Source organism: Ornithodoros turicata, chromosome 9 (assembly GCF_037126465.1).
Source record: "Ornithodoros turicata isolate Travis chromosome 9, ASM3712646v1, whole genome shotgun sequence".
In the NCBI taxonomy this organism is placed as follows: Eukaryota; Metazoa; Arthropoda; class Arachnida; order Ixodida; family Argasidae; genus Ornithodoros; species Ornithodoros turicata.
In genome coordinates, this window is record NC_088209.1 from 7,726,670 (window position 1) to 7,741,097 (window position 14,428).

At 43.9% G+C, this 14,428-nt stretch overlaps 1 protein-coding gene across 3 annotated transcripts in view; it reads right to left on the reverse strand.

The window, feature by feature from the left end:
- Positions 1-14,428, reverse strand: part of LOC135369259 (phospholipid scramblase 3-like) — a 138,194-nt gene that overhangs the window by 123,225 nt on the left and 541 nt on the right. The window lies entirely within an intron of this gene.

Consider the following 14,428-nt stretch of genomic DNA (forward strand, 5'->3'; position numbering starts at 1 on the left):
AGCATAAAAAAGAATAGCGGTTGAACGTGGTTACACCGGATCACCGTGCGAGAGTACGGTGCGCTCGGCGTGATAATGTTGCTAAATGTGTGGCAACTGTACTTGTAAACCAGACATACAGGAACGAGATCAAGGGTTTTGCTCTCGCACTAAAATATTGGTTTCATGGATGGTTCTATGAATCGAATACTCTGCTCAGAACGTTCGCAGTTGCTTCCTGCGCATGTTCACTCTCTGACAATATCTATCGGAGGACCACAGATTCAGCGACAGCAGGTGACGTCTGATGGCAGCGCCGACAAGTACCACGAGTTAATAGATAAAGCTTTTGAAAAATGAGTTCGGAAGCCAAGGAGGCTATGACGGGAAAGCTTACCGCTTCACATGAAAAGTGCTCTGCGTCATGTGTGTGCGTGTGTGTGTGTTTGCGTTTCTCGTTACCTGTCCTCGTTTTGTTTTCTGGCGAGCCACGCTCTACTTCTTCTCTCTTTTAATGTCACACAACATTGTTACCAGAATTCAAGACGCTCACAACCCTGAACTACCTAGGTGGTATTTTGAGAGCAGCAAAACAATGTTCAGCGTAATAAAACGTTACTGTTTGCAAATTAAATGTCACAGTTCTTAATGGGCAAGTCTTCTAAAGCGCATTTGTACCCCTCCCCATTCCACTCCTCAGTGGATATGGTCACGTGGTTGTGACGTCATGCGAGACCCTCACATATTACGTCACACCCACCACTGATTTCCACCCCCTCCCCCTAGAAGAAAATCCGGGGAAAGTCACTGGAAACTTTCTGGAACTAGTGGATGGATGTGCGTTCACACGTGTGGACATATGAAATGAGCCAGGGTTCACCAATGCCGGTTAACGAGATTGAACGCTCAACCGAGATTGAGGATTCTTCACACCTTTTTATTAATAAGGTTAATTCGGGACGCCAGATTTATTTTAGAAATGCTTGACAGCGCTGTCGAAAGAGAGTTGAGTCGCAATTCCAAGTCGAGGGACCCTTGATCTCGTTTAACCGACGTTGATCGAATGAGGCCATTGTGTACGCCCGTCGTTATATAATTTTGTGTTTATACAATAAGTGTTCGCACTATTTATGAGGCAAATATCAATGCTCTATACAGAATACATGAAACAAACATGTGGATAAAACAGTACCAGAAAGTACCAGAAATGTTGATAAAAGCGCTCCGCGTCACTGAGCTTAAGGAAACTCTGGCGAAGGGTACGCGATAATAGTGAGTTTTAGTATACCGTTGATAAAGTTATCGTGCCTATCGAAACCAATCGCAGTGGTGCGTGACTCAGAATCTTGTCCAGTGATTGGTTCCGGTTGATACAGTTCGACGGTAGCCACGTTATCAACGGTCTGCTAAAACTCTCTAATGTTGTGACAAGTTTCGTGAGCTGAGCGGTGTTTCCATGATGAAGTGATAGTGTAGGAACACAATACTTTTTCTGCTACACAGCGTTTACTTTAACGCAGACAACACCTGTTCCTTTTCAGGCATCTCATTGTATACGCTCGTTTTTAATACTTTTGTGAACTTATCTCTTTCTTTATTTTATTACCAAACAGGCTCCGGGCATATACAGACAAGAAGCAAGTAGTAAACGAGTATGTACTCTGGGTGAATGCAAACTACCTCAAGTTCTTTATGACTATCAAAGGCACTTCCAAATACATTCATCTATATCTATGTCATGTACCCAAGGAAACTGGAGTGGAAGCCGCAAAAAAGAAAGTTGCTGCAGCCCCCGTGATGAAAATGGCTGCCCAGGACAACATATCTTGTGTTGAAGCCGATCTGCACATATGCTAATGAAGACTATGAGGGTTTGCACCTCGTTCCACATTGTAAGTTCTCATGCACCGTCATGATTCTGAGAGTTCTGTGATAATATGATTATTGACACATTTCTTGGTGACACACATGAAAATATCAAAGATCAGTGTTGTATGATTGACATCTGAAAGTTGTGTTAGTGCAGGGTGTATAAACTTCAGTTGCGACATGTAGTTTTAAAGGCAGCAACTAGGCTATCACAGGCGATTTTCGCCATTGTCTCTGTTTATGTGTCAGTGATATAGTACAGTGCAGACAAAAATTTTGTAAGAAGTAACGAGTGCACAGCGCTCTTTCATGTTTATGCTATTTATGCTATGTTTAGTTTCTGTTTAATGTTGCATATTTTCTGGTGCGTGATGACTATTGTATGACTGTTCAATTGTCTGCATGACTGAGTGAGGTATACAGTCTCTCTTTAGCACAGAGCTGAGCCAACAGCCGTGGAGTGTGTACCTCAACACCACACCTCTGCTATTGGTATGAGTGCTTCCATTTCCTGGAAGTCTTCTTTGCCCCTTGCAGTGGTCATTTCTTCTTATTTATGTAAAACATATTTCTGTTTTGTGCAATGAAACTGAAAGAAAGCATGCTGTCACGAAAATTCTGTGCTGCAGCTGCAACATGGGCTCTCAAAGCATTTGCAGCCACTGCAATAGATTTATAGTACATCCCTCTCTCAGAGGGTCATCACTGCTACACATCTCAGGCATTGTTATTCCCTTGGACAACGTCAGAATGCTAACTGCAAGGAGCGTGGAGAAAGCATTGGCGCTTCAGCTCGGAGTGTATTTCAACTACGTTGTGCAGCACCTGCCACCAACGTTTCTTATGTTAGAGTTCATGCAATGGTATGCATTCTCATGTATTACACTCATCGTATCATAAATCGTTCTCACATAGTCGACAACTACCCCGCTGTATTCATGCTTGTATTGTTCATAGTTACGCTGGGGTGACAATAAGTTTCACGGCCATGTGTTTCAAATGATTCTTGTTTCTGTCTTTCTATTCCTTGGTTTCACAAATGTTGAAAAGCCTGTTGCTACTCTAGGCAACGTGGTGTTATTGGCCAACTGGGTTATCATACATTCACTTGGGGACAGCTAGTAGTTTTGCCAATTTTATTGTGCCAGTTCCGGTGGCAGAAGAAAATTAGCAGCCTTATCTAATTCATGAGCAATGGCCGAACTGCCCATGAAGCTGGGAAGGCATTCGAGTACATGACATGGCACAGCATGAAAAACTACGATTGTTGAAAACTGCCATCCTTTTTATTTCACAGCTATTTTAGACACATCAGCCCTGACAGAGGAACGAAGTACCCCCAACGGTGAACAAGATTAAGTGGCATGCCTTTTCGCGTTCTATCACTCCTCTGCAAACTGGGGTAAAGTTGAAAGGTAGGTATCCCTTTAGCCCTTTCTTAGTGTGCAATTCGGTTCTGATTATTTCTACTTGGTCCACATTTCCCAAAATGTCATACTCTTAAAGGAGTGCAGAGAGCCATCCAAAAGATTTTGAGATTAAGACGTCTGGTGAAAGTGTGTGTCTGATTTTACCGAATAGCGCGAAAGGTTTTGATGTGTGCAATTTGTTTCCGAGAAAAAAAACTCTCATAAACATGGCTCCGAGCGTTCACCCTTAACTCGCCGCTCCAGGTATAACGAGGATGAGGAGGTATCCCAAGCAGCAAAATGTACCGAAAGTCGAGTGCAATAGGGGTGGACGTGTAGGTGGAAGGCCTTGAACAGACTCGAGAAACTAAAGAACATTGATAAGACACATACCGTCCACCCCTATTGCACTCGACTTTCAGTACATTGTGCTGCTTGGGATGATGCCACCTCACCGATGACGTAGGAAGGAGTCACACTGGTTATACACGTGTTCCAAACATGTATGACAACAAGTCTTCAAACATGTATGGAGCATGTAAAATGCTCGGTCACACTGGTTATACAATTCTTGTTTGACAGCATCGTTTGGTCCAAGCGCGTGTATGATTATACGTAGTCTCGAACATATGTTGTTCAAACATCGGTCACACTGGTTATACAACTTGACTGGAGGAACAGTGGGCGTGGCTTAAACCGTGATGTATGGCACACGTCAGTGTCACAGTAACCAACCGAGGAGTTTATATAGCTTCCATTCGCGGACATTGCTATTCAAAATGTGCGAAAACGACGAAGACGGGGCTGCACCTGCTGATTTTCGATTGTTTCATGCTCCCTGTGCGTAGGCAAAGAGGTGGCCATTTTGAACGTACGTGCAACACAATGTCGCGAACACTGACTTACAACTTACTCGTGTAAAATAACTCACGCGCATCACGATGTTGTTGACACCGAAACGAAACCGAACGAAAACTGTCGTGGCGAATAAGCCCGTTTATCCAACTTGTCCATCACCGTTTTTCGGCAGTGCCCAAATACATCGTCGTGTGTTTGACAACATGTTGTGAGCCATGTTTAAGGCCGGAGTCACACTGGTTATACATTATACACAAACATCTCGTCATACATGTATGACGAACATGTATAACAAACATCCCTTAAACATGTATGATCATACACTGCTGGTCACACTGCTTATACACCGGCAAAACATTTTTTAAAACACGTGTGTATAACCAGTGTGACTGTGCCATCATACAAGCAAGCGCTCTGACTATGTTTGACAACATGTTATCAAACACACGACGATGTATTTGGGCGCTGCAGAAAAAGGGTGATGGACAAATTGTATAAACGGGCTTATTCGCCACGGCAGTTTTCGTTCGCACGAGTCAGTGTCAAAGATATCTTGATGCGCGTGAGTTATTTCGCACGAGTAAGTTAAGTTGTAAGTCAGTGTTCGCGACATCGTGTTGCACGTACGTTCAAAATGGCGAGCTCTTTGCCTGCGCACACGGAGCATGAAACAATCGAAAATCAGCAAGTGCAGCCCCGTCTACGTTGCCTTCGTACGTTTTTGAATTGCGACGTCCGCGAAAAGAAGCTATATAAACTCCTCGGTTGGTTACTGTGACACTGACGTGTGCTATACATCACGGTTTAAGCCACTCCCACTGTTCCTCCAGTTAAGTTGTATAACCAGTGTGACCGATGTTTGAACAACGTATGTTCGAGACTATGTATAATCATACAAACGTTTGGACCAAACGATGTCGTGAAACAAGAATTGTATAACCAGTGTGACCGAACATTATACATGCGCCGTACATGTTTGAAGACATATTGTCATACATGTTTGCGAGCACGTGTATAACCAGTGTGACCCCGGCCTTGTTCTGTTTGTTATGCACGTTCGTCATACATGTATGACGGGATGTTCGTGTATAATATATTACGTATCACCAGTGTGACTCCGGCCTAAGGAGAACTCGTTCTGGTTCGCTGGTCAGTGGGGGCCAGCGCCGTGTTCCTTTGCCGCCGTAAACCAGTTTTGCAAGTTCTCCTGGAGAATTGGGGATAGAAGGAGCGGCCGCATGGTTACCGATCCAGGAGAAAGGCTTTTTCAGAACCCCGAATAGCCGAGTAGCAGACGACAGCTAAGTAACAGACATTTCTGTGAACCAATCAGCGAACGTGGACCCAGCAGGGTCATCGCGATCGCAGGCAGATCACAAGCTGGTACTGCTCTCCACCACCACTGCGCAGGCTCGCTTTTTGCGGCGTACTCTACATTAAATTTGTGCGATAATTATGACTTGTGGTTCGAATTATACTTCACATGGTACATCTCACTGTCCTACTTAGTAGTGTTATAGGAAGAAAACAGGGTGTTAAAAATGACTTCTGTGCTACTTTAACCATTTACCATTGTGCTTTTGAGTCCCTGTTTGTGAGTCTTGATATTGATCCTTGCATCTTCTTCCACGTGTGTTCGATAGGATGAGCTGAATGCTACAGGGTATGCACAACATACGTACTTCTGTGCTTTCACGTACTTTGTCTACGTACGTGCATTGTGCTTTTACAAGTGCACAGATTCAAACTGTTTTGTTTAGTACTTCAGTTTATACATAAATATGTCTTGTCTCTTCTTATGCCTTACACTCAATGTTCATAATTTCATGTTTTGTTCCAATTTCAGGAGCCGTTGCAAGCTGCCGTTCTGTAGAAAGCTACTTGCGGATTCGGGTGAAAATTCAGAACTTTCTGCGGTGTGCGGATCGGATGTGGATGGCGCGAGGTCGGATGCGGACCGGATGCGGATACGAAGGCAGCGGATCGGTAGCGGATCGGATGCGGATATACCGCGTGCTGTAATTTTTCCACCAGCAATTTATTTGTATTGCGCTGCGACAGCGAGCGCATGCTCGGGTTCACCTTTGACCATGCACGGCCAAGACGGGAGAGAAGGCATTCTGGCGTCTCGAACCGCGCGAGCACCGACGAGGTAGCTTTCCACGCGTTCCAGAAGTCTCTCCATAACGCGTTTGTTGAAATGTTTCCCTTTGCTTGTCGTCGTGAGTCGTTCCGTGACAGCATGGAGGCATCGGAAATTATACCAACATATGCTTCCGGCGGACTTTACGCGTCCTTCGAAACGTGCGGATTTTGCGGATCGGATGCGGATGGTGCATTTTGGTCAGCGGTTCAGATGCGGATGTAAACTGTTGTGTGTACTGCGGACGCGGATCGGATGCGGATAACTGTTGCGCGGATGCGGGTCGGATGCGGATGCCAAAAATCTCATCCGCGCAGGGCTGTACCCCAGACCGCAAGAACATGGTCTCATCTTTTAGATGGGGTGAACACGTAATGTAGGAATACAGCGACATGTGAATTTCACGAGTTTGTGTCGTATATCTGGAAAACACTCTCCGGTGCTTTTCACGGTGCTCACAATTAATACAGCTGCCATGAATTTTCACGTTATTTTCACGAAGTATTTTTTTGCAGTGTATCTGTACCCATCGCGAAACGCCGCTGTCCGTCATTTTCAAGCAGAGAGATGTTAAGCCACAAAAAGCCAGAGCCACTGACAAGTACGAAGATGAGTATTACTTCACAGTACTCGGCCGAGCACATCTACAGGGTTTGCGAAGATAAACTTAAGGGTTTGTAATGAAGACAACGCAAATAAAAACAGTGTCGGAAAGCTAAAGTAGATGTTAGAGGACGTAATATGCTCCAAAAGTTTATGTCCATAATGCAGCTAGGTGTTCTTCTCTGCGGATAAATCGTGAAAATTAGAAAAACCCCGATGCCTGAACGGCTATACCTGTGTTTCAGCTCCTCCCGTCAGATTGCAAAACCGTCGAGCGCGGCGTTGCAGCCGACATCGAAACCAAGTGAACAAATGCAACTGAATGCAGACCCGTTCTCTACAACGCCGCGTCAGAGCCGTTTACTAAAAGGGAGTCTAGCCATTAATGGGTCATGGCTGTACCTGGAGCTCCACCCACCTTTTCAGCTTTCCGACCAATAGAGTCCTGAAATATGAGGCGCTATCAATGAACCTATCCCCACTATTTGCCCCCGTATCCAACATCAGCAGTGCCACTTTGCAAAACTATTGGATCCCGCAATCTGCAAAGCTAGTGGATCTTTGGTGTAAATTTGGTGAACGCCACCCTAGAGACCGTAAAGCACGTCGGGAATTGTCGTCTGCTTCCGTCGTTGTACAGCTGCCGGTAAAACAACATGCCGGGATACATTCTGTCGTCGGTAAGTTTTTAAGCAACTCTACATGAATAGCTTGAATATAAAAGGCAAGAAGCAGGGTGCCGTTTTTGCCATGATTTCGTTGTGATCGCTGTGTTCATTCGGCCTACTTACGGCGAAAAAATGTATTATTTTCGGTTAGATATCGATGGATGAGCGTAAGTTGAAACTGAAAAGCAAACGAATCAGAGGTGCAACACTTTGATTGACAGGTCGAGCCTCTTTTTGTGACTCCTCCCAATGGCCAGACTCCCCTTTTAAATGGTCTCTGACCAGAACCTGGTCAATGTTTTTGTTTGTATGGATAACCAATCTACATGGTGCCTCCAAGTTACAACTGACACGTTTCCTCTCTGCGAAGCCGCGAACTATTCCAAACAAGGAACCGAAAAGCGGTTTCGATTTCTGCCCTCAACTCGTGCGATCAGCGCAAAACTCTAGCTATTATGCAGTGGTTTTCCCATGTGTATGACGTCAAACGCAGGCGACGTTTATTGGCGGATAGTCCACACCAAAAGTTCGGGTGGTTTCCGCTACTTCCGTATTGCTCGGCGCTTTTTCAATATGGACGTGGAAGCACAACGGAGTCGACAAGTTAGCTTTTCAGCTGCCTTTTAGCAGCTGAGAGGGACCTGCTACGTGCAGCAGAGTTTGGAGGCCTTGCTTTTGAAATGTTGAGCCGCGAATTGACTTCACCATGAAGAGGAAGTTCCAACGACAGACTGTTAGATGGGCTTTCAGCATCCATCATGATGAAGCCCATGAACAGTTTTTTTGTAAATTTCGTGTTTGACGGCGCCGTGTAAAGGGGCCGGAGTGGTTCATGCATAATAATGCCGAAAGAAGTCGAGTGCTTATGTTGCAAGGAGCTGCTCTTAGAGTAGCATATTTAGAACTTCGAGGGCAGCACGAACCTAGCGCTCATACTCACAAGTAAGAAGCGTGTCTCATGCACAATCGTACTGGTTGGTTTCAATACAAAATAGTTATTCTGAACTTTTCGTCATTGTTCGTCAATTATTAAGAAGCTGAATTAATAGTCGGCGTCCTACTAGCTTTAGCTTTGTTCAAAGCTTGCGTGTCTCATAGAGGAAATAGATACACTACGTACCAACAGTTCGTGAGATGGGTGTTGCACAAACTTGAAAAAAAAAAACAAGAGAATCGTTATACCAGTCTGCACGGTGAACAGGATACGCAAAGCTTTTCCCGTAGTAACTACTACATGCTTTAAACACCAAAGATACTATTTGGAAGTTCCCCCTACGGGGGTGCCCTTGCAATTTCAGCTGTAGACACATGTCGGTAATGATGTAACTATAATAATGACCCCCCTCCCCCAACTTTTTTCAACACCCCTCCATGCTTGGGATTCTGGATAAACCATTGTGCCTATCCCTGGCACAAAGCACCATCTCATCAGCCTGCTCCGCTTGGTAAGAATTACATTGGGCTCTCAATTCCACCAGACACAAATCCAATCCTGTTCTGACGCACCCTTTTGTCCGCCCATTCAGTCAGTATGTCGTAAGTGTTGTTCGAACTCTTACTGTCTGATAGCACCCGGATAGTATTGTTTAAGCACCTCAGGTATCTTAATGATCGTTATGGTGGAAGTAAATCAGACTGTTATGCAGGTTACCCTGCGTGTGACATCCGGTTCCTCCTCTCAGTCCTCCAGAAGTGCTCAATACACAAGTTGGCTATCGAAAACCCGAATCTTCCTTTTGTGTTCAAAGTGCGCACCCAGTTAGAGTAGGATGTAGACCTTGAGGAACCAAGCGTTGTATCTTGGGCTGCTCAAATAGGCATGTTGCAGTCAAAGATGACGTAACATGAAATGTGGTTCATATAGTTTATTGTGGCACTCAGATAATATCTTCATAATACGTCTGCAGAGATTGTTCCAAAATAGCATATGTGATGCAGCGTCATACATTATTAGGCTTCTGGGAAAAATCATGATTCACCTGATAGAGACGGCAGCCTTTGTAACGGTGTCTGACACATTTTTTGCAGCCACTGTTTTAAAATATGCATTAAATATGCTCCAACTATGAAAGTATCACGAAGTCCTTCATTTCATTTGTTTACTTTAAAGACCCTTGTGAAGGAATTTAAATAAAGGGGGAGGAAGGTTTGTATCCAAAAAAGACAAATACCAAAATGATGGACACAAAAATACACAAAATTCGTTCACTCACCACAAAGAAATTCATTCGATCTGAAAATGATCATAGCACTTGGAAATAAATGACAATATTTTTTTTTTCTGATGCTATGTGGACAGGAAGGTCATTCCAGTTTGACACCATCAGCTGGTGCGGAGAGTAGAGGAATTTTTTGGTTTGTGTAGGTGGAGCAAGTACTTTGTGCGGGTCATCAAGTCTTGGAAGTAACTTGTGAGGGGATTGACAGTAAGTGGGGTGGGGAGGAGGGTGACCGTAATATAACTTACGAAAGAATGCCAGGCCTGATACCTGATCTGGTAATCAAAGGAGTAAGAAAGGGTTGGGCTTTAATGGCTAAGACGCTCGAAAAAGGATGATTATCACAAGCAACAAACCGTGCGGTTCTCTACAAATTCTACTTTGTCGATTAAGAGATGTTGGGATGGGTTCCAGATTGCAGAGGCATATCCCAGTTCTTTTGAACATGGCAGTTGACGTTCTGAGACTGGAGCACATAGAAAGGACAAATACATACAAAGCATCAAGTGCGTAAGAAATGAAGGATGAAAGAAGGCAGTCACTGGAAAGGTTAGCCAGTAGCAGGACTTGAACCCACATCTTCTGTATTACTGATCCAGGGCTCTTACCAACTGAGCTAAGCGAACACGCAAGACACTTCCAGCTAACTCTCCAGTGACTTCCAAGGGTGCGGATGTACCCTGGGAATCGGTTTATGGGCAGAAGAACATTAGTCACTGTTATTATACAGGCATAGCTCTCTGTCCAGTATGATCACCGCAGAGCACATTTGCAGGAACTCACAGGCACAAAACTTTCATAATAAATAAGTAATAGCCTCAAACAGCTATTATATATAATAACTAGGACATGGAACTCCAATAGCAGATGGTCTGGCAGTACAACACAGGTAATCTTGCCATCACTATATATTTTCCAAAATTCTGAAAATAAATCGCTAGAATTACTGCAATGAACTGCTCAATTTTTCATCTCAGATACATTTTTATCACTCTGTCTTTCATGTTTCAAGATATACATGCATCGAACTTGCAGAAGCTTGTGTGTGTGAGTAGAGTCACACATCTCATGTGCAACAGGCAGGTCTAAGTTGTATTGAGATATGTCAAGTCCTTACGCATGCTCGCCACCTGTAGGTTCCTTTAAAGAGAACAAAAAACTTTTTGTTAGTAACAACTTCACGCTATATACTACATTTATAAAAGAAATTGGTCCCGTACCTGACGGACAACTGTCATGACCATTGCAGATGTTTTCCTCTCCTCTTCCTTCCACTTCCATGAAGTCATCACCCTAACGTTGTTAAAAAAGCCATATAAATTTATGAGGATCTCATTTCATAAAAAAATATATAATGAAATGAGGCTACCAGGCACGAAAGGCATCAGCCTGATGAGGTGCCTAGCACCAATACAGTGTGCGATAACTGAGATATTACCACTACGAGCATACAGGAGATCACAACCACATAAATAAAATACACAATTGCACCTAGCTGTGCACATTTTCACACACACGCACACACATACACACAAAAAAATACATAACAGAGTGTCCTGTCCCTAATAAGACAAACAAGTTTGTGTAGCTCTGTTTTGAAACTGGACACAGGAAGGGCATTTCCAATCAGCTGAAAAAAATTGTTCGGAAAAGGAACGGTTTCTGCTGATTTCTATAGTTAGTCCGTAGCAGTGGAACCTTGTAAGGTGGTACTACAGTGATGGATTTCGTACCGTAATGGCAAGTGTTTGAGATGGAGCTAAAAGATCCTGAATTTGCAAGGCAATTTTGTAGAAATGTCTGATTTGCAAGTGAACACTTCATATACTGTATTTTGCATGTCTTGAAGGAGCTGAGGGGCTGGATGGATGGATTGTAGTGGCACCCCTGCATGGTGGGCCTCTTTGCAACGAGGGTCCAGCACATTGCACCTGTAGACATGGTTGTTGTACACCAGGCTTACTTTGTTGTTTTTTGTGCGTGTACTGCAATCTTATCGTAGCTGCCCTCTGTGGTGTTTCCCCAGATTAGACAACAATAGTACAGCCTGGGGTAAACTGAGGATTTCAACTGCGTTTGTTTAGAATCCAGAGCCCTTCTTTACTATGTGCAGTATGCTGCATATTATAGGGAAAACAAATAGGAGAAAACTTGTACCTGATCCCTGCCTTGTGTTTCCAACATTTGGTTCCACATCTTGTCCAAGGAAGTCATGAACTACATTGGTGCACACTGCTGTGACAATTAAAATGTTACACCTAGATGCGGAATACACATCTTCATTTTACGTACTGTAGATGTTGCTTACTGCAATGGCACGGCTGCATTCTGAACAACACTCGGAATCTTTTTATTTAGTGCGTAAACCTCAGTTTTCTTTCATCCTTATTTTTCTTTGTTGCGTAAATGGTCTAACATCTGCATGCCACAACGTAATTCTCACAAGGAGAGCAATCACTATCTAATCACTAATCTGTATAAATTATACAGAAGACACTAACCTGTCCAGATGCAACAATCTTGGAAGATAGATTCAAGGGAAGCACTGCGGACTGCTGTAGGAGGAGGTTCTTTGTACTCAAACTGAGGGGTCCGTCTCATAGTCTGCATTCTTCAAATACGATTGGCAAAATCAGCTGCTAACCATACCTGTCGCTGCGGTTGAACGCGCAGTATCGTACGAAACTGAATGCCCGCCGAGAAATCTCGCTTTGACGACACCAACCGAGGCATGTCAACCTCGATATATTGGTCGTTGTTCTAAAAGATATATGTAAAGAGAACTTGGAAATACACACACTACACTAACGCTGTGAAACAGCGCGCTGGATCCCGAAAGTCGTCGTAACTCATAGCCTCGTAGCTAGTTCTTCCTTCCACGGAAGTCGCTAATTGGATTATCGCAGTTATAAAACAGGTCGCAGATTTCGAAGTATATACACACTTTTTATTTCCAGACATTGTGACAACAGTATATCGGCGTAATAATGTTGGTTCTTGCTGAAAGTTGCTGTTGTAGTGCTCGATCACGTGACGGCATTCTGCGCGCTGATTGCATGGGCGATTGAAGTCATCCCAGTGGGATGACCAGATGAGTTTTCTATATATGCGTACATTTTCTTGGTTTGACGCTAGGTGTGCCAGCGTCGGCGTGAACCGCGATGTTCAAAATTTGAGTTTACGAACACTACGAGGTGTTGAAACATGCATTTTCGTATGTGAAGTTGCTTTTGTGTATTCAATCGGTAGCCACTGCGGAAAAGTCTCTCCAGTTTCTGGTCAGAGACCCTTTAATATACCGCTCTGCGCCACGTTCGACCGTGTCGCTATCTGAAGGAAAGAAGCTGAAACACAGGTATAGCCGATTAGGCAGCGGCCGATTTTTTAAAAACTGTGACGATTTATCCGTTGAGAAACACGCCAAGGGGAAGTATTCATATAAAATTCTTGGCATACTTCGTCCTCTAACGTCTACTTCAGCTTCCCGACACTGTTTTACTTACAACATTGTTTTATCTCGGTTACAAAACCCGAAATGCATCCCTGCACACCGTAATCTACATCTGCATCATCTACAGGGTGGGTGCAGATAAAGTAGCCCCACATTTTTGCAGATATGGCGTTCCCTGCTTACCGCATGAACTTCCGGTGGCGCGGGATGACGCATTTATCCGGTACAAACGCACAAAAAAATCGTAGTAACCCAACTCCCCGTAAGAAAAAAGTTATCCACGCAATCGTTGCTCTCCGTGCATTCCGATTTTCATATGCAGAAGTCAATATGGCGGTCACGGCACAGTTGCGTCTACCCACCGCTAGGCGTACGAGATCTTGTTTTGTTTCTGTGTATGTGGCATCCCCAGCGCTAGGGTGATGGAACTGTGCTACAGTGCAAAACTCCCATTTTAAATACACGAAGCGAAGTTCACGTTGCTAACGATTTTATTGCGCAGAGTTTGGTTACCACGATTTTGTTCTCGATTTGCACCGCATAAATGCACCGTCCTGCGCCGCCGAAAGTTCTAGAGCATGCAGGGAACTGCACCCTCCCTGTACGTCATCGCTGCGCTATTGCGTGTTTCGGATTTTTTTATTTTTTTATCACGATATTGTACCGAAATGGGAGAACACGGCTATATTTTGCAAATAGCTCGAGGTGGGCCTTCGGAATATCCTAACATTTTCAATGGTGTAGAGCACCGGCGTAGCTGACCTTTAAGTTTCATGTTTTCGGTTGGTTTACGAACGAAAACAACGAAAGGACACGAGATGAGAGCGCATATGAAATCGGCATTTGAGCGAAGAGTAAACGAGTACACTGTGGGTATGCAGGGTGAGTAATCGAGAAGAAGACCTTTCGAGAGACCTTTGTCGCTGTTACTTGTACGCATTTTACTGTTAGGCATTTTAAACATTTGCTAAACCGCAGTTACTTTATCCGATTGCATAGCAAGCCCAGTTCTGTAGTTCCGTATCGGGACCACTGGCTTTTTTTAAAGAAAAACGAATAAAAACAAAAATCTAACGCTTTTACGTGAAAGAGGAAGTAATTAGTAACGAAATTCAACAGGAATGTCCCTCGTATATTGCGTAAAATGTATAAAAATTAAATTTTATCGCCGGTTTCTTGATGGCGATCCGCCATCTTAGCTGAGGACCTTACTGACCTAACCCGAGGCA